The sequence below is a fragment of the Watersipora subatra genome, chromosome 2, assembly GCF_963576615.1.
Source record: "Watersipora subatra chromosome 2, tzWatSuba1.1, whole genome shotgun sequence".
NCBI lineage: Eukaryota > Metazoa > Bryozoa > Gymnolaemata > Cheilostomatida > Watersiporidae > Watersipora > Watersipora subatra.
The window spans coordinates 39,517,338-39,535,803 of record NC_088709.1 but is presented as its reverse complement, the minus strand read 5'-3'; the positions used below and the strand labels follow the sequence as shown (position 1 = coordinate 39,535,803).

The 18,466-nt window shown below is 35.9% G+C and overlaps 1 long non-coding RNA gene across 2 annotated transcripts in view; it reads left to right on the top strand.

The window, feature by feature from the left end:
- Positions 1-11,944: 11,944 nt before the first annotated feature.
- LOC137388667 (uncharacterized) overlaps positions 11,945-18,466 on the top strand; it is an 8,984-nt gene continuing 2,462 nt past the window's right edge. For both annotated transcript variants that reach the window (XR_010977988.1, XR_010977987.1), the window contains exons 1-3: positions 11,945-12,113; positions 15,675-15,814; positions 16,631-16,725. This is a non-coding gene — a long non-coding RNA (uncharacterized lncRNA). The remainder of the gene's footprint in view (positions 12,114-15,674; positions 15,815-16,630; positions 16,726-18,466) is intronic.

Here is an 18,466-nt window from a genome sequence, read left to right as displayed (position 1 = left end):
CTGTCCGGATAGCTGACAATGAGAAAGAAAAATTTAGGAGATTGCAACAAATTTTTTGTAATGTGGGCGTTCCTTAGTGCCAATCTTGTATACAGTGAAACTCGGATAACTCACCCTCGGATATCTCTAACACATGATTAACTCAAACGGATTTGTTTGGTCCATTCCCATGCAATGATAAATTGCTTTAGATAACTCGACCTTAACTTTGTTAACTCGAACAGTTTTTTGCCGAACGGCTACCGAGACGGTTGTTATCACTTTAGAATTTCACTTTATTCCAAGCCATAGAGATAAACATCAACTTTTAGTAGTTCTTAGGCGTCATTATTATCACTATCGGCAAAATATTTTTGTTAACGACTTTTTTAAAGGTTTGTAAAAAATCAAATTTTACTAAATATCCGCTTGGGGATAGCTTTCCGGAAGCAAGGAGAAGTGAGGTAACCTTAAGATAAACTTAAAGAAAAATTGGCAAAATTGGTTTTTGTTAAAAAAAAACCCTTTAAAGAAAAATATGCCTTCTTTTACTGAGCATTTCAACTGCGATCAAGTTTCGCCTATTTTAGTCGGCAAATGTCCTGGCAGTCACATCACCTAAAACAAACAAATCTCAAGTAATAGGAAAATATTTATACTTTCTGATAAAAAATTTTAAAACATTACACGAGAGGCCCCTTAACTTGCAACGAGCAATCAATGCTTTTGATTTATATATAGTTTGTATATGTACAGATGAATACATGCACATGTGACAATGTTTTCATAACTTCAACACTCAGATAACTCGAACACTTTCTCTTGGTCTCGTGAAGGTCAAGTTAGCCGAGTTTCACTGTATTTTAAACAGCTCTATAATTGAAAGTAGCCTATTCTTTATGCTTTTGAATCATTTTATACTTGGTATTTAGGCTCTATAGGTTTTGAGGTACTGCGTTACATTTAAAAAGAGTCGAATAGCAAACTGACCTAGCAAGTTGAAAATAACTGTTCCCAGCATTTTAAGATACATGTAGTTTTAAGTTACAGACTAAAACCCTATTCTGGTGTCCAAACTATGGACAGTTATAAGTATGGTAAGTAGCGGCAAGAGATACGTGTCTCTATTATATAAAATACTTCAATACTGGCAAGACAGCAACGCTTGAAAAACATGTAAAGTTCTAGAGAAACTATTCATAGCAAGGTATTCTTTTAGCGGCTAAATGCACATTTATGCGACGTCTATGGTCGACTGTCATATGCACATTTTTGGGAGTTTCTAAGCAGTTGTTAGGTAACTTAATTTTATTATTTGTTGACAACATAACCAATGATCTTTAGTACTTTTATAGTTTTGACAGTGTTGTCCAAAATTTTTTTATAAAATTGGCCTAAATTCGTTAAGCAAATTTAAATCTTTTTTGGGAATTTCCAACTCAAAAATGTGAATTTTTTCTTTTTGACATTTGAACTATTTAGTGTTGTTATGACTTTTGCAAGTACCTCGTAAGTTAAAAACGAATAATTACTTATGTTGATGACATAGCCAATTAAATTTCAGATTTAGTGATTACCAAGATGATGAAAGGGGCAATACCAACTATGCTGGTGATAAAATTAATAGTTTTACAAAAGTAAGGAACATTGTAGAGCATCGTTTTAGCTTTGTAATAAGTATAGCTTCAGCAATACGCAGAGCATAAATGCATCGAATTTTTTGTATTGTTTGGTAACATGTTGGCAAAATAAAATATATAGCAAACATGTTCTAGATAGAGTTTAAAGTTGAAAAAAATTGTATACATATCCTGAAGCAAAATCTGCAATTTTCGGTAAAATGACTGGCAGTAAGCCGATGCTAAAGTTGTACATGGATGGCAATGAAAAGGATATCAAAACACACCAACCTAAATCCTGGTTCCCATATACGCCGAAGGCACCGGTGACAGCACCGAAGGGCTATCAGCCGTGAAATGTGAACCCACTCGCCGAGTACTGCCGGTATTTGCTAATGGTCCATGCAAAAGTTGAGCACTGTTCAACTTTCGCGAAAAGCCGCAAACAAAACCTTTTTGAAATGCACTGCACAGATGAAGGTTAGCAATTTTGAAATGCCATGGCGATAATTTTTATGCGGTTTGTTACGAAGCAGCTTTATGTGAGCAGAAGCCGCCTAGTGTCACGAGTGTTTTGCTGCGCAAGATTACTTTATAGTTTGTCTTTAGAGTGTCAAGTGGCAACTGAATAAAAGAGGATTTTTATACAATTTCATAGTCAATTTGTGCATCAAAAAAATTGACTGTTAGACAGTTATTAACTTTACTCAGACCAAGAGCTTTACTCAACTTGGCTGGTACTAAAAAGTACCATGGCAGTCTAGAGTGCTGTGAGCGATTGTCAGTTGCAGTAACTATACATGTAATTATGGAAAAATATTAGAATAAGGCCATTTGGCAGTTGTTGTGGTGTCAGTCTAGTAAGATGAGTGTTGCAAGTTCAAATCCAGTGTGATGAATTGTTTTTGTTGACTTTCAACTGAGGCTTCAGATGGACCGACACTGCTTTCGTCATAGCGTAGGCTGAATGTGTACAATTTTGTTGATTTTTGTGCATTTTGATTAGGAAGGAAAAGTACGGCAGGTAGCTGTAATTACTGTTTTTAAGAAAAAGAAAGCTTAAAGGATTAATAAAAGATTAAGAAAGGATTGAGAAAAGAAAGTTTTTCTTAATCCAATTATTTATGACATTTTATGTTTCAATGATACCATTCTTAACTACTAGTTTGACAAAAAAAGCTTAGCTTGAAACGAAGCACGGATAGTAATCCTTAAAGGTTGACTTGCAACAAAATTCACATTACAGTTATTTGGTATCAAAAAATTCACCATGTCTTACTCTGTTGTGTTGTAGGTGCCAAATATGTGGAAATGTGATTACAAGCTCATAAACGCTCAAAAACGAAAAGCCGCCATAGATTGGAATTTCTTTATTTATTTGACGTATTCATTACAGTTTGGTTATCGTCTTGTCACGTGATGTTCTCATGGGAATTGAAAGGCCAATAAAAAGCTCAATATAAAACTTATTGTAGCACTAGTTTATGACAAACATTTCGGGTTTTACTGAAGACCCAGTATCAAATATAGATGCTCGCTACTTTACAGTTTTGTTTCGGCTTGGACTAATTGTCAAGTCTTAATCTGATCATGTGACCCAATACTTCGCAAAATAATTTTTGCAGCACTTTTAGGGGGAACATCAACATGTTGAGAATTGCAATCTCTTTAAGGGAAATGTATTTATGAAGAGCTTCAGTATGAAGGCATCATCTCTGCTGCTCAGTAGTGCTGCCAAAGTAACTTGCGGCAAGAGCCTCCTTGTCCAAAATTCTTGTCAATTTCCTAAGCATTTCGAAACAACATGGAGCACACTTTCTACTCGGTAATGTTTGAAACCTTCTCTGATATCTTGGGAAAATCTGTAAACTGGGTAGTGTTTAAGATTCTCCTAATTTTACAAGCAGGTTACTAACAGGGCGTGTATGCAGTACGACTCGGCTAGAATGACCTAGGCAGGTTCATTTTGTGTGAGCTCCTAACCTTAGGCACCTCTCCTTTTCACATCTATTTTCACTATCTTTTTTGTTTTCCCTCGGCCTGCCAAGGTGGCTCAAATTCGACCGAGTCTCCTCTCGTGATAGGGCGCCACAGCTCGGCTATGCCAGCGATCTCATTGTCAAGATATTTGAAGACTAAAATCGACAAAATCTGATCGCGGTTAAAACACTCGGAAAAAAAGACGTGCCCAGACTCGCCCAAAATGATGTATATAGTGAAACAGCCTGTCTCTATCTCTCGTATTCACATCGGCTCTTGCGATTAAAGTCTAGTCTTGCACGGCTCTATCGGCATATATTTTACTCTGCATTTGCTCATGATTGCTAGAATAAAATTTTAAATCCAGCTACAGATACATTATTATGAATGTCATTTCATAATGGGATGACATTATTATGAGATGACAATATTTACACCTCAAATTAAAGAAATTAAAAACTTGTCATATTACCATCCTCTACATGCTGTGTAAACATGTACTGACTACAATTCTGTTAGTCTACGGTAAGCCTGTCAGCCTTTGTAGCAGCGGAGTTCTCAGTTGATACCCACGCAGGAAACTACCGCGAATACGCGCGTATAAGAAGCACTTTTTTCTTAAGAAGTTGACCTAAAAACCCAGATGCGTCTTATCCATGAACACTTTTAGTATAAAAAATATGCATTTATCAAGATATCGAAAATATACTATAAAGATTTCCATCTTTAAAAAAGCAATATGTATTTTTGTGGTAACTATTGGCAGATCGTAGAATTTCCTCATGTTGCCGCCCTTATGAAAGTATGCTCACTATTAATCATCTTTTCAGCCCGTTGTTGCTTTAATGCTGTTTTGAATGGCTTATTCACAATGACATACACCGGTGGCGGAATACTTGTCATGTTGCTGGGGATGAAAACGAGGTCTGTATTGTGCCACTTCAACTTTGATTTAATATTATTGGCTGTATGGCATCGGAAGACATCTAACATCAGCATTCAAAGAATGTCGAAAAATTCTCAAAGACTAATATGAAACACCACCGTTTCTACAAAAACTAATGGAAATTTAAGACTTAATTTAAGATGTGCTCTATACACAGTTACAGTTTTGCCATCATTTTGGGGTCGAATATCCACTGCATCCTATACATGGTATCATCTATACATGGTATCATCCTATACACGGTATCATCCTATACATGGTATCATCCTATACATAGTATCATCCTATACATGGTATCATCCTATACATGGTATCATCCTATACACGGTATCATCCTATACACGGTATTATTCTATACATGGTATCATCCTATACATGGTATCATTCTATACATGGTATCATCCTATACATGGTATCATCCTATACATGGTATCATCCTATACATGGTATCATCCTAAACATGGTATCATCCTATACACGGTATCATCCTATACATGGTATCATCCTATACACGGTATCATCCTATACATGGTATCATCCTATACATGGTATCATCCTATACACGGTATCATCCTATACATGGTATCATTCTATACATGGTATCATCCTATACATGGTATCATCCTATACATGGTATCACCCTATACACGGTATCATCCTATACATGGTATCATCCTATACATGGTATCATCCTATACACGGTATCATCCTATACATGGTATCATCCTATACACGATACCATCCTATACATGGTATCATCCTATACACGGTATCATCCTATACATGGTATCATTCTATACATGGTATCATCCTATACATGGTATTATCCTATACATGGTATCATCCTATACACGGTATCATCCTATACATGGTATCATCCTATACATGGTATCATCCTATACATGGTATCATCCTATACATGGTATCATCCTATACACGGTATCATTCTATACACGGTATCATCCTATACACGGTATCATCCTATACACGATATCATCCTATACACGGTATCATCCTATACATGGTATCATTCTATACATGGTATCATCCTATACATGGTATTATCCTATACATGGTATCATCCTATACACGGTATCATCCTATACATGGTATCATCCTATACATCGTATCATCCTATACATCGTATCATCCTATACATGGTAACATCCTATACATGGTATCATTCTATACATGGTATCATCCTATACACGGTATCATCCTATACACGGTATTATTCTATACATGGTATCATCCTATACATGGTATCATTCTATACATGGTATCATCCTATACATGGTATTATCCTATACATGGTATCATCCTATACACGGTATCATCCTATACATGGTATCATCCTATACATCGTATCATCCTATACATCGTATCATCCTATACATGGTAACATCCTATACATGGTATCATTCTATACATGGTATCATCCTATACACGGTATCATCCTATACACGGTATTATTCTATACATGGTATCATCCTATACATGGTATCATTCTATACATGGTATCATCCTATACATGGTATCATCCTATACATGGTATCATCCTATACATGGTATCATCCTAAACATGGTATCATCCTATACATGGTATCATCCTATACACGGTATCATCCTATACATGGTATCATCCTATACATGGTATCATCCTATACACGGTATCATTCTATACACGGTATCATCCTATACACGGTATCATCCTATACATGGTATCATCCTATACACGGTATCATTCTATACACGGTATCATCCTATACATGGTATCATCCTATACACGATATCATCCTATACATGGTATCATCGTATACATGGTATCATCCTATACATGGTATCATCCTATACAAGGTATCATCCTATACATGGTATCATCCTATACATGGTATCATCCTATACATGGTATCATCCTATACATGGTATCATCCTATACATGGTATCATCCTATACACGGTATCATTCTATACACGGTATCATCCTATACACGGTATCATCCTATACACGATATCATCCTATACACGGTATCATCCTATACATGGTATCATCCTATACATGGTATCATCCTATACATAGTATCATCCTATACATGGTATCATCCTATACATGGTATCATCCTATACATGGTATCATTCTATACATGGTATCATTCTATACATGGTATCACCCTATACATGGTATCATCCTATACATGGTATCATCCTATACGCAGATATTTACGGCAGTTATTAAATAAAATAAGCAAGCCGCATCTTTGAAAAGAATATGTTTGAATATGTGGTGAAACCAACTGCATCCCACAAAATGTCAAATATAGTCAACGTTATCTAATCATTAGTATCAATTTGTAAACAAAAATTTACTGGTCCCAATCGATTATGGTAGCTGATTCAAGTACTAATCACATGGTTGTATGAGTTGACTGAAATAGTGAACACAAAACAACGGCAATTTCTCTGAAATCAATTAAACTACCGATTCTGGCAAAGGGGCAATAAAGCCATTCTTGCACTTGGTTGCCGGTTTGTGGCCCTGTTTTCCATTAGTAGCGTTTTTACCCAGTAGCATCTAATGCCCAACTCAGCGCTCACACTGCTGCACTGAGCTGGGCATTGAATGCCGTTGGCCTTCATCAAAAGGTGAAGTATTACTGCAGTCTGTCTATAGCCAAGGTGACAGGACCACACCTGTGATAATACGTAGGTGGTCCTTGATGCTTTGGCTTGGTTGGCGTTGCTTGACGATTTCATTGGCAGATGGCAGGTAGTGTCTCAATTAGTGTTACCCATTAGCTTGACTTTCGTGGTCAGTCCTTTTTTAGAACCTTCTCACAGGGTGTCACCAATTATTACTCTGCATTAGCACTTTTTAAATTATACCATTTATATCATCAAGCTAAAATGGCAAACCAAAGACTCTAGGGTAGTACATATAATAAGCAAATGTCATTAATGTCTACACGTACATCTATACTCAATTACCGCTATCAGTGAATCTACTCGCACCATTCTCGCTTACCTGGGTCGCTGACAGACCCGAAAACTGCCATAGCTGATATAGTGAATATACCATCGTTACACAAAAATAAAATATAACACAAATGAAACAGTCAAAACATTATTATTATATATACTGTGGAACCTCGGTTCTCAAACATAATCCGTTCCAGAAGGTTGTTCGAACACTAGAGCTGGAACGAGACCAAGGAATGCAGGGTCGGGCTAGACTCAGGGTCAGCGATGAGGGCCAAGATCGAGTCGGCCGGGTCAGCACGCACGATTTTTTTTATTTACTTAAGGTTAGGAGATAGTTCAATTACAGTCTAATTTTGTGACATGAATAACTTAAAATAAAAGAACCAATTAAATATATTGAATAATGCCGATTGAATAATACGCGTCTGTTTTATCGTCATTGTAATGCTGTCACTTTTAGCACTGATATCTTATAACTTACCGTAAAAATTCAATTAATTTTTTAACCTTACCTCGAAGGAGTACATATCATTGTCTGATAATCATGACAAGCCTGTTGGTCACCTGTGATAATCGAAAAGTGCTGCAGAAATTATTTTCGAAGTATTGGGTCACATGATCAGATTACGACTAGATGATTAGATCAAGCCGAAACAAAACTGTAAAGTAGCGAGCATCTATATTTGATACGGGGTCTTCGGTAAAACCCGAAGTGTTTGTCATAAACTAGTGCTACGATAAGTTTTATATTGAGCTTTTTATTGGCCTTTCAATTCACGTGAGAACATACGTGACAAGACGATAACCAAATTTCGTGGCTACGTCATCGAAATAAAGAGATTCCAATCTACGGCGGCTTTTCATTTTTGAGCTTTTAAGAGCTTGTAATCACTTTTTCACATATTTTGCACCTACAACACAGCAGAGTAAGACATGGTGAATCTTTTGATACCAAATAACTGTAATGTGAATTCTGTTGCAAGTCAACCTTTAAAGGTTGACTGAGGTCTGGACTAAGACCTCAGTCTGGTGAACTAAGACTCTGAAGTTCTTGAGTTTTGAATCGTAGCTTACACAGTTCGTCCATTGACTTGGATTTGATTATGACTTTCAGTGTATTTGGGCTGTATTGATTATTGAGTATTGATTATGCTTGTGTAGGTCTACTCTGGAAGATAGTGAACAGTAACTGATGCTTTCTAAAACTTTCAAAAGGTTTAATTTTGTTTGCACAGGTATTGTAAACTTTGTTTATGTCGCTTGTTTTGAATATACAGTCAAACATGGATAACTCGCCCTCGGATAGCTCAAACACACGGTTAACTCGAATGGTTTTTTGGTCGGTTCCCACATAATGATAAATTGCTTTAGATAACTCGACTTCAACTTTGTTAACTCGAACGGTTTTTTACCCAATGGCTACCGAAACGGTTGTTATCGCTTTAGAAAATCGATTTATTTCAAGCCATAGAGGTAAGCCTCAACTTTTTGTAGTTCATAGGCGTCGTTATTACCATCATCGGCAAAATATTTGTGTCAACGACTTTTCTAAAGGTTTGATGAAATTTGATTTTTACCAAACATCCGCTTTGCGACGGCCCTGCGGAGGTAAGGAAAAGTGAGGTAACTTCAAGAAAAATCGGCAAAATTGATCTTGGTTAAAAGACTCAAAGGAAAAAGATGCCTTTTCTTCTGAGCATTTCAACAGCGATCAAGTTTTGCCGATTTTAATCTAAACAAACGTCCTGCCAGTAGCATCACCCCAAACAACAAACCAATCTCAAGTGATAAAAAAATAAATCTCTATACTTTTTGATAAATATTTTTTATACTTCACATTAGAAGCATTTAATTTGAAACAAGCCATTTATGCTTTTGATTTATATTATAGTCTGTGTATGTACATATATCTACTAATAAATAAATACATAGACTTGTGACAGTGCTCTGATAACTTAAACGCTCTGATAACTCGAACACTTTCGCTCGTTCTCGTGAAGTTTGAGTTATCCATGTTTGACTGTATATATTTGTAGCATTTAATAGATTATCACTACATATCTAATAAAACTGCAGACTTGTAGCACACCGTATGATAACCGTATCAAACTGGACTTTCCATGGATCGAGGCTCATAACTCATCTTGTAATGCAGATAAACAGCCGGTTTTGCAGCAAACTTTAGCAAACATGAATTTGTGCTATGAGTTTTTATACGACTAAATATATTATATATTGTATAAATATATAAATATATTTATATACTTTATATACAATGCATTCAAGTTTTCAAATTTAGCATTTTTAGCAGTTTAACAAACTCTTTGGCAAAAATCAATTTTAGCTCAGATTGTGAGATCTGCAGATGTTAATTGCAAGTAAAGTATAGTGGCTTGCGGAGAACGGGGTTATCACTGCTGGTTTCAAAGCTGGCCAGAGTTAATAACAGTTACCATAGTTAATAACAGAGCAGCGACATGGGCGCTGGCTGAGTCAACCTCAAAGGTTTGGTGAACTGTCCCTTTCATCCAGGATCTCCTATTGCTTGTGATAGAGCTACCGGTAGCCAAGTACCTGATTGTAAAAATAAAAAGAAAGGGGGACAGACCTCCAGCGCATCATCAGCTGTGAAAGAGGTAGGTGCTCAGTCACCTCCAATGTGCCCTTTTATGTACAATTTATTTACTTTCTGAATACAATCTGTATATTACTATTTCAAGGCTAATATTTTACATAGTTTTACTCTGCGTTAAGTATTGTTTGCTTGCTAATATCAACTAGTTTAGCAATGCAGGAGATTTCAAGTCAGAAGACATCTTTCTTCTAGATTAGATGCTCTAGGAGTTATTTTACAGCAACTGATGCTCTCTAAAATATTTAGAACTTTATATTTTTGTTTCTGTATGTATTATAAACATCGTTTGTTTATGTCGCTTGTTTTTTATATTCGTAGCATTCAATAAAGTATCTTAAAGGTTGGCTTGCAACAAAATTCACATTGCAGTTATTTGGTATCAAAAGATTCACCATGTCTTACTCTGTTGTGTTGTAGGTACAAAATATGTGGAAATGTGATTACAAGCTCTTAAAAGCTCAAAAACGAAAAGCCGCCGTAGATTAGAATCTCTTTATTTTTCTGACGTAGTCATGAAATTTATTTATTGTCTTGTCATGCGATGTTCTCACGTAAATAGAAAAGCCAATAAAAAGCTCAATATAAAACTTATCGTAACACTGGTTTATGACAAACACTTCGGGTTTTACAGAAGGCCCCGTATCAAATATAGATGCTTGCTACTTTACAGTTTTGTTTCGGTCTGGTCTAATTGGCAAATCGTAATCTGATCATGTGACCCAATACTTCGAAAATAATTTCTGCAGCACTTTTCGATTATCACAGGTGACCAACAGGCTTGTCATGATTATCAGACAATGATATGTACTCCTTCGAGGTAAGGTTAAAAAATTAATTGAATTTTTACGGTAAGTTATAAGATATCAGTGCTAAAAGTGACAGCATTACAATGACGATAAAACAGACGCGTTAGAACAATGGACACGGTTTTATTGAATGCGTGAAGTATATTTGTGAAAATATTTCGACGAATAAGGTTGCATGAAAGTGTAAACAGAAACCATCTCTCACATCTACGTCACATTTGAGCCGTTTTGGAAAGTGAATCCAAACTACGGCGGTCTCGTGTGACTGCGATTAACTGTTCGCTTTTGAGCTTTTAGATCTTGTAATCACATTTCCACATATTTTGGACCTACAACACAACAGAGTAAGACATGGTGAATCTTTTCTTATCAAATAACTTTAATATGAATTTTGTTGCAAGTCAACCTTAAAGTTAAGTAAAGTCAAATTAAATAGGTGTTACATAAATAAGTTGACAGGTTTTAAACAAGTTTTACAGTAAACTTTAGCTCATATCGTATGTAGCTGCATATGTTAACTGCATGTAAAAACTAGCAGCTTGTAGAAAAATTTCTCAGCTTTTGAATGCATATTTATTTATGGCTCTTCAACAAATAAGAGGTAGTAGTTTATAGCAGCATTCATGCAGCTATCTCAAAGCCACTGAGATGCCTGTATTTGGCTTGGTATTTTGGAGCCGCGAGCGTGTGGGCGGGAAAAGATTGAAGCCAGACAAGCAGAATGACAGAGTATTCAGCTGGTTTTTAGTAAAAATTAGCAGTTGTGCCTTAGGTGTCGCAACAATATTGAGACGCTACTGTAAAACATTGAAAACAGATTTGACCCAATTAGGCACAGGCTATTATTGAACAGATCCAACAAACTGAGCAGCCGTGCGTGACTCTAGAATATTGTTTATTTAAAAGCTCAAAACCGCAGGCTGTGTATCACGTGACAAGAAACAGTAAGCGGTCGAAAAAGCAGCTGCCTGGCTGCGTCTATTCGCGCGGGTGTCCTAAACATGAGAACAACAAAGAAAACAACCTATCGTATTGAAACATTGCTAGAAGCTTTTGACATAGGGTGACAAAGAGGCTTAAAAGATTGAGACCGCTACTAAGATCGAATTATCGCCTAATACACTCCTCATTTGGATTCTGGAAAACAGTACATACGCAAGCCGAACACAGGTAATATAAAAAAACAAAAACGGTGACAAATTTAAAGTTAGGTTTAGTACAATGCATACTTAATTTTAGCTTTTAGCGTGTTTATTTAATAAACTATATTTAAGTTGAAAGCTTATGTCACGTGGCATAAAAAGTCTATTGTACTGAATACGGTGCTTTAACGTCTTTCACTCCGTTGTTAGCTACCATGTCTGTCTCAAAAGTAGGACCTGCACAACATACAGTAGGTACTGTACTTACTAAAGTTACACTTTATTGCATGTTATAATCACTAATTAAAAAACGCAAACCAAGCTGATTATCCTTTTTCACTACTTTTTGATAATTTACGTAAATATTTATATTTACGTAAATTATTATTATTTTATTAAATTATTAATTATTATTTATATTACGTAAGATAATACATAAATAAAATTTCAACGATTTACCGGATGGTTTGTATTAGTTAGCCTAATTTCCATAGGTTCATATGGCCTTCCATACGTTATGGCCTCCCTTTTTAGCATGCATCGCTAAGATGCATCGATAAGATGCAAGTCAAGCGATTAACAGCAAGCCATGTAGGGTTCACTGTAGCCTGTCTCGACAAACATGTTTTTTTGCGTAGTTGTTTCCTGTCGGGTGGACATGCATCAGCTTCACTGAAAGGGGGTTGTTATCTTCCGCCTATGCGACCTGACTGCGAGATCATGCCGGTCGCTCCATTGGTAATCATAACAGATTTAGCCTAAAAATCTATGTTGAAAAAATTAAGGTATAAACGTTAACATTGACATATCTTTTAACTGCAATTGAAGGTGCAAAAAGTCATACTGTAATGGCCTGATCTGGCTAATGTTGAACTTCGGTAGCAGAGGCAATGGTAACTGAACTTCGACATACATGTATAGCTTATATAATTATAACCTAATCAACCGAAAACGATGAGTGAACTAGTGAAGAAACTGAATTTACTTTTAAATATTTAAATCTGACTGATAGAAAAAATACAAATAAAACTGACTGAGCGCACAAATAACAACATGATTAGTTGCTGTTGTTGCCTGAGTCTTACTAAAGTTTAGCGCAGAAACTGGTCTCTGGTAAAACCTTCTATATCTTATTTTTTGTACATAAATTTTTGGGCCTAGTCCGATACAGGGTTGGAAAAAACCGCGGTTTTTTATGAAAAAACCAGGTTCTTTTGGTTTAAACCGGTTTTCATGGTTAAACCGGTTTTTATAATTTTACTAAGGTCTTTGCAATTTTATGTCTAGTTAACATCACTTACTATAGCTGCATGATTGAGTATTGAACATACATATGTGGAATAATCTTTTAAAGATGGTACTGTGGAAGTTGCTATGGGAAAAAGATAGAAAACATATGGAAATTTCAGAATGAGTCTTAAATCAAACATGATAGATGAAATACAGAGCAGAAATCTTATCACATAAAGTGAATATTTTACATAGAGCTCTATGTATAAGTAGGAACTTTAATCCAAGCGATTAGTCTTGTGGTAGTACAGAGCAGAGCATAATGCAGATGCATTGCAATTGTTTGGAGCCGTGGCAGATGACTCAACTTCTATCACCTGAATATTAGCATCACTGTATAAATTGGTGTTGTCAGCTTGACATTTTGCTACGTGAGCTTAAAGGTTGACTTGCAACAAAATTCATATTACAGTTATTTGGTATCAAAAGATTCACCATGTCTTACTCTGTTGTATTGTAAGTGCCAAATATGTGGAAATGTGATTACAAGCTCTTAAAAGCTCAAAAATGAAAAGCTGCCATAGATTGGAATCTCTTTATTTCGATGACGTAACCACGAAATTTAGTTATCGTCTTGTCACGTATGTTCTCACGTGAATTGAAAGGCCAATAAAAAGCTCAATATAAAACTTATCGTAGTACTAGTATATGACAAACACTTCGGGTTTTACCGAAGACCCCGTATCAAATATAGATGCTCGCTACTTTACAGGTTTGTTCCGGCCTTATTCAATCGTCAAGTCGTAATCTGAAATTGTGACCCAATACTTCGCAAATAATTTTTGCAGCACTTTTCTATTATCACAGGTGACCAACAGGCTCGTCATGATTATCAGACAATGATGTGTACTCCTTCGAGCTAAGGTTAAAAAGTTTAACGATTTTTTATGGTAAGATATAAGATATCACTGCTAAAAGTGGCAGCATTACAATGACGATAAAACAGATGCGTAAGGACAATAGACAATGTTTTATTGAATGTGTGAAGTATATTTGCGAAAATATTTCAACGAATAAGGTTGCAAGCAGGTGTAAACAGAAACCATCTCTCTCAACTACATCACATTTGAGGCGTTTTGGAAAGGGAATCCAAACTACGGCTGTCTCGTGTGGATGCGATTTTCTGTTTGTTTCTGAGCTTTTAAGAGCTTGTAATCACCTTTCCACATATTTTGCATCTACAACAACAGAGTAATACATGGTGAATCGTTTCATATCAAATAACGGTAATGTGAATTTTGTTTCAAGTCAACCTTTAAGCTTATCTGCGTGACCTCGCGTTACGACAGCACACCTATTACATTTTGCCTTAAAACCTTTGCCTGTTGCAGCTTGAGTGAAAAACTGTCAAACGGGATTCTGTTTGTGAGGCATGTTGGAAATTTAGGGCACAACTTTAACTTTTCAAAACACAAAAACTTTATAAAATGAATTCTAACAATCCAACTACGTTGACTTGTGCCCAATAAATGAAATATTAGTTTGCAAACTTGAAGCTTTTGCCCAAAAGGATTTTATTATTTTAATTTCTAATTATAAGTAATCATTTTTCACTGGCCAGACTTGAGAAAGTATTCATTCATTTTTAGAGACGATGATTGGATTAGTATATTACACATGGTTTTTATATTGCATCAGTAAAGAGATCATCATATCACTTGATAAAACCAATTGAAAATGAAATTCACTAATTCATTGTTGTGCTAGGATTTCATGTAGTTTCAACTTGAGTTCTGCCATCAATTTACTACTGTGTCCTAAATAAACTTCCACAGCTGATAATTACATATAATTGCATTTCTACTGCACATGAACCACTAGGAGCTTAAAATATTATGTTTTTCACAAAAAAATATTGAAAAAACCATAAAAACCTGTTTTTTTGGGCTGGTTTAAACCACTCGGTTAAAACCAAGCCAACCCTGATCCGTTATGATTACTAATGGCGCGACCAACATCGCAGCCAAGCCACATAGACGGAAGAGAAAAACTTGCTTTTAGCCCAGCTTATACATCAGGTGCTGTGCGTATTTTGACAAGCTGTTGTTTTTTTCGCCCTGCTCGGCGGGAAACAACTCAGCCAAAACAAGTTCGTCAAGACAGACTTGGGTCGCTGGTTTCCCAATAACTGTCATCATGGTAGCTTCAATACTTGTTGATTTGGTATCTTCACTAATTGTCGACATGGTATTCGCAATAATTATTAACATTGTTTTTATAACAATTATTTGCATATCATAATTAGGAATACCCATCAACAGGCTCTGGTTCAAATAGTATTGCATCAATTGTTTTACAGAATCGATTGTATTGGTGCAGCAAAAACTGAGCACTATTTGATTAAAGGTGAATTTTCTGCAAAGCTCTCTCCTATCTAGATGACGATGATCTGAACCAACAAATAGATACTGTTGTGTTTAATGGAGCCGATGAGAAATGGTAAGCAATAGTTTATTGTTGCATAGCTTATGGTATTCTTATCCTTCCTGTGTACACAGGTTGGTGAGAGATAATAGTAATGTTAACAGAATAGTGAGATGCTGGTGACCTAACGTAATGGCTGTCAAAGATAGAATATCTTTCTGATATATACATTGCATCACACTTTTGAGACAGTCGGGTGTAAACCATGAGGACAACTTCCCTTTCAGCTCTTTTACTGAGTGCTGCAGCAATATAAGAAATCATTGACAGAGGTTGGCTGTCCATCTCTAATTTTGCTACATTTATTAAATTGCGAAATAATGTTGGTTTTCTGGCGTGTGTCCATTTAATGAGCTTCCCGACACCCTATTTATTATTTTCTTCTTAAATTTTTTAACATTTTCACACGCAGTGCTGATGTAAACAAAAAAACCATGTTGAATGTTGTGTATGTATTTTAAAAAATAAACTTTGCGCTTAGCATTATATGAATATTTTTATTTTTCATTGCGACATTTTATCAACTAAATAGAGAATAGCAAGGTCAGCCTTTAAGGGAGTCAAGTGTAGGGCATTGTGCATTGTTCGCAACATGTTTTATTCATAGCTACTGCTATTAACTTATTGAAGAGATTTTCATCCCGCATTGACAATGCATATGCAACTGGCAGTTTATTAGCTTTTGTACTGAAAACTTCGTCCAAGCCTATGTAGGCTACTTTGTAACAATGTAATTAGTATTTGGTCCACTCTTGAACAAAATTGAGAGTGTTAGTAGTATGCTGGCCTGTCTGTTAGTTGTGACTGCTTCCGTGTGTCAATATTTTTCAGGGTTTTTCACTCATACCCTCCAAGCTATTGGCAACATGGTTCTCACCAATGAAGACTGCTTCTGCTTACATGAAGTGAATTACTTTATGGACCTGGTAGGTATGAGTCTAGGGCCAGCTTTGTTATTTTAAGCTGTTTGCATAATGGAGAACGCAAAAAGATTATTTCCAAACGCTATCAAATTTGCCAGGTTTTTCTTCTGTTTCGTAATTATTAAAACTGTTGACAGTCTTGGCAGTTTTGAAAGTCCAAAAGTCTCTTGTTAAAAATGTGATGCTGCCTATAAGGTTAGGTAGTCAGCATTGCATCACATTGAAAGGATTGTTTCTGTCATGAATAGTTTACTAAAGGTGAACTGACAACACAAATTTTTGTTGCACTATAACAGTAGTACATAATACTACATATCGAAGTTTCAATAATATTTCGTTATAATTTTAACCAAATAACAGGTTTTATGAACATTTTCAAGTCGTAAAAATGAATAGATTTGTAATCTTGGTAAAATGGTGACCAAAGATGGCTGCGACGATAAGTAATTATATGAAAATTGCTCAATTTTTCAACTAGATTATTTAAAATTAATTGTCTGTCCACAATACTTTTTCTGGAAAGCAAAGCATGCATTTATATGCTTTGAACAGATGACTTACAATAATACCCAACTTTCACACGCACTTTTGAATTTTATATTTGTGTTAAGAAATAATTCTGTTCGAATTTGCGCTCCACATGATGTCCGAACATGTACGCTCCACGTGATGTGCGTTCCACGTGACGTACGAACTTGCTGGCTTAGAGTTCAATTCTCAAGAGCCAGCGATCAAAAGTTAGTGCAGAAAATGTATATATGGCAAAAGCTTTTTGTATTTCTTGAATCTGCTTCGGCCTTGCATAATAATTATCTGCCGTGTTGGGTAATCATTGGGTGACTTTGAAATTGGTGACTAGATCGGGAACTGTGTTAGAATTGTGGTCAGAAGTGTTTTTGTCTCGCGTGTCCACGTTGGCCAACCATGGTGTTGGCATGGTAATTCATTAGGCTGATCAAAATGACGCCTTGAACTAAAACTCCACAGTTCCTTACAGCCGTACCTCGATACACGAGAGCCTCGACGTGTAAACACTGAAATAAGAGCAAATTTATGCGCAAAGTTATCCTTAAAATATAATAATCCTTTGAGATACCAGCATAGGAGCTAGTTCTTGGTGGCCACTACGCGAGTAGGGTGGTCGTTAAATACAGTTTTAGTTTTTCATGACCGCCATCCGGAACCATCCTCCATTTTATATAGTATTTTTACCTTGCAATATCATAATAAAATACTCTATTATTGTTATATATGTAATGTGGACCTTTTTGGGGTTTTCTAATTCATTCATGTCCTAACACCACACGTTTACTCATATTAAGTAGAACGCGAGGTGCTGTTGTTCAGTTCAATTTGTGAGGGTTTTAGCCAGAAATCGTGGGACAATATGCACCTGAGAGGTTTTTTGTATCACACCCAGTTTTCTCGGTTTCTTTGTTTATTTGATTGATCAGATCTATTCCGCTTATTGTTACATTGATTTAAAGATTGCATTTCAGATATTGTTCTCTCAGTCTAGGTTGCTGTGATTTCAATGAAACTAGGTCTTTTGTTTCCGATCTCACCTCGCACAGTTGTCCTAGTTGTTCTTGCAGCAGCATTTACTTGGTAAAGTTGTTTTATGGTAGCAAGTTGTTTAATTACAAAAAAGGAGATGACAGAGTGTGAGAGAATTAAGGTTCCCTCACACTAAGATACTCATCAAACCTGTGTCTTCATGCTTTAGGTAATTTGGGCCGAGCAG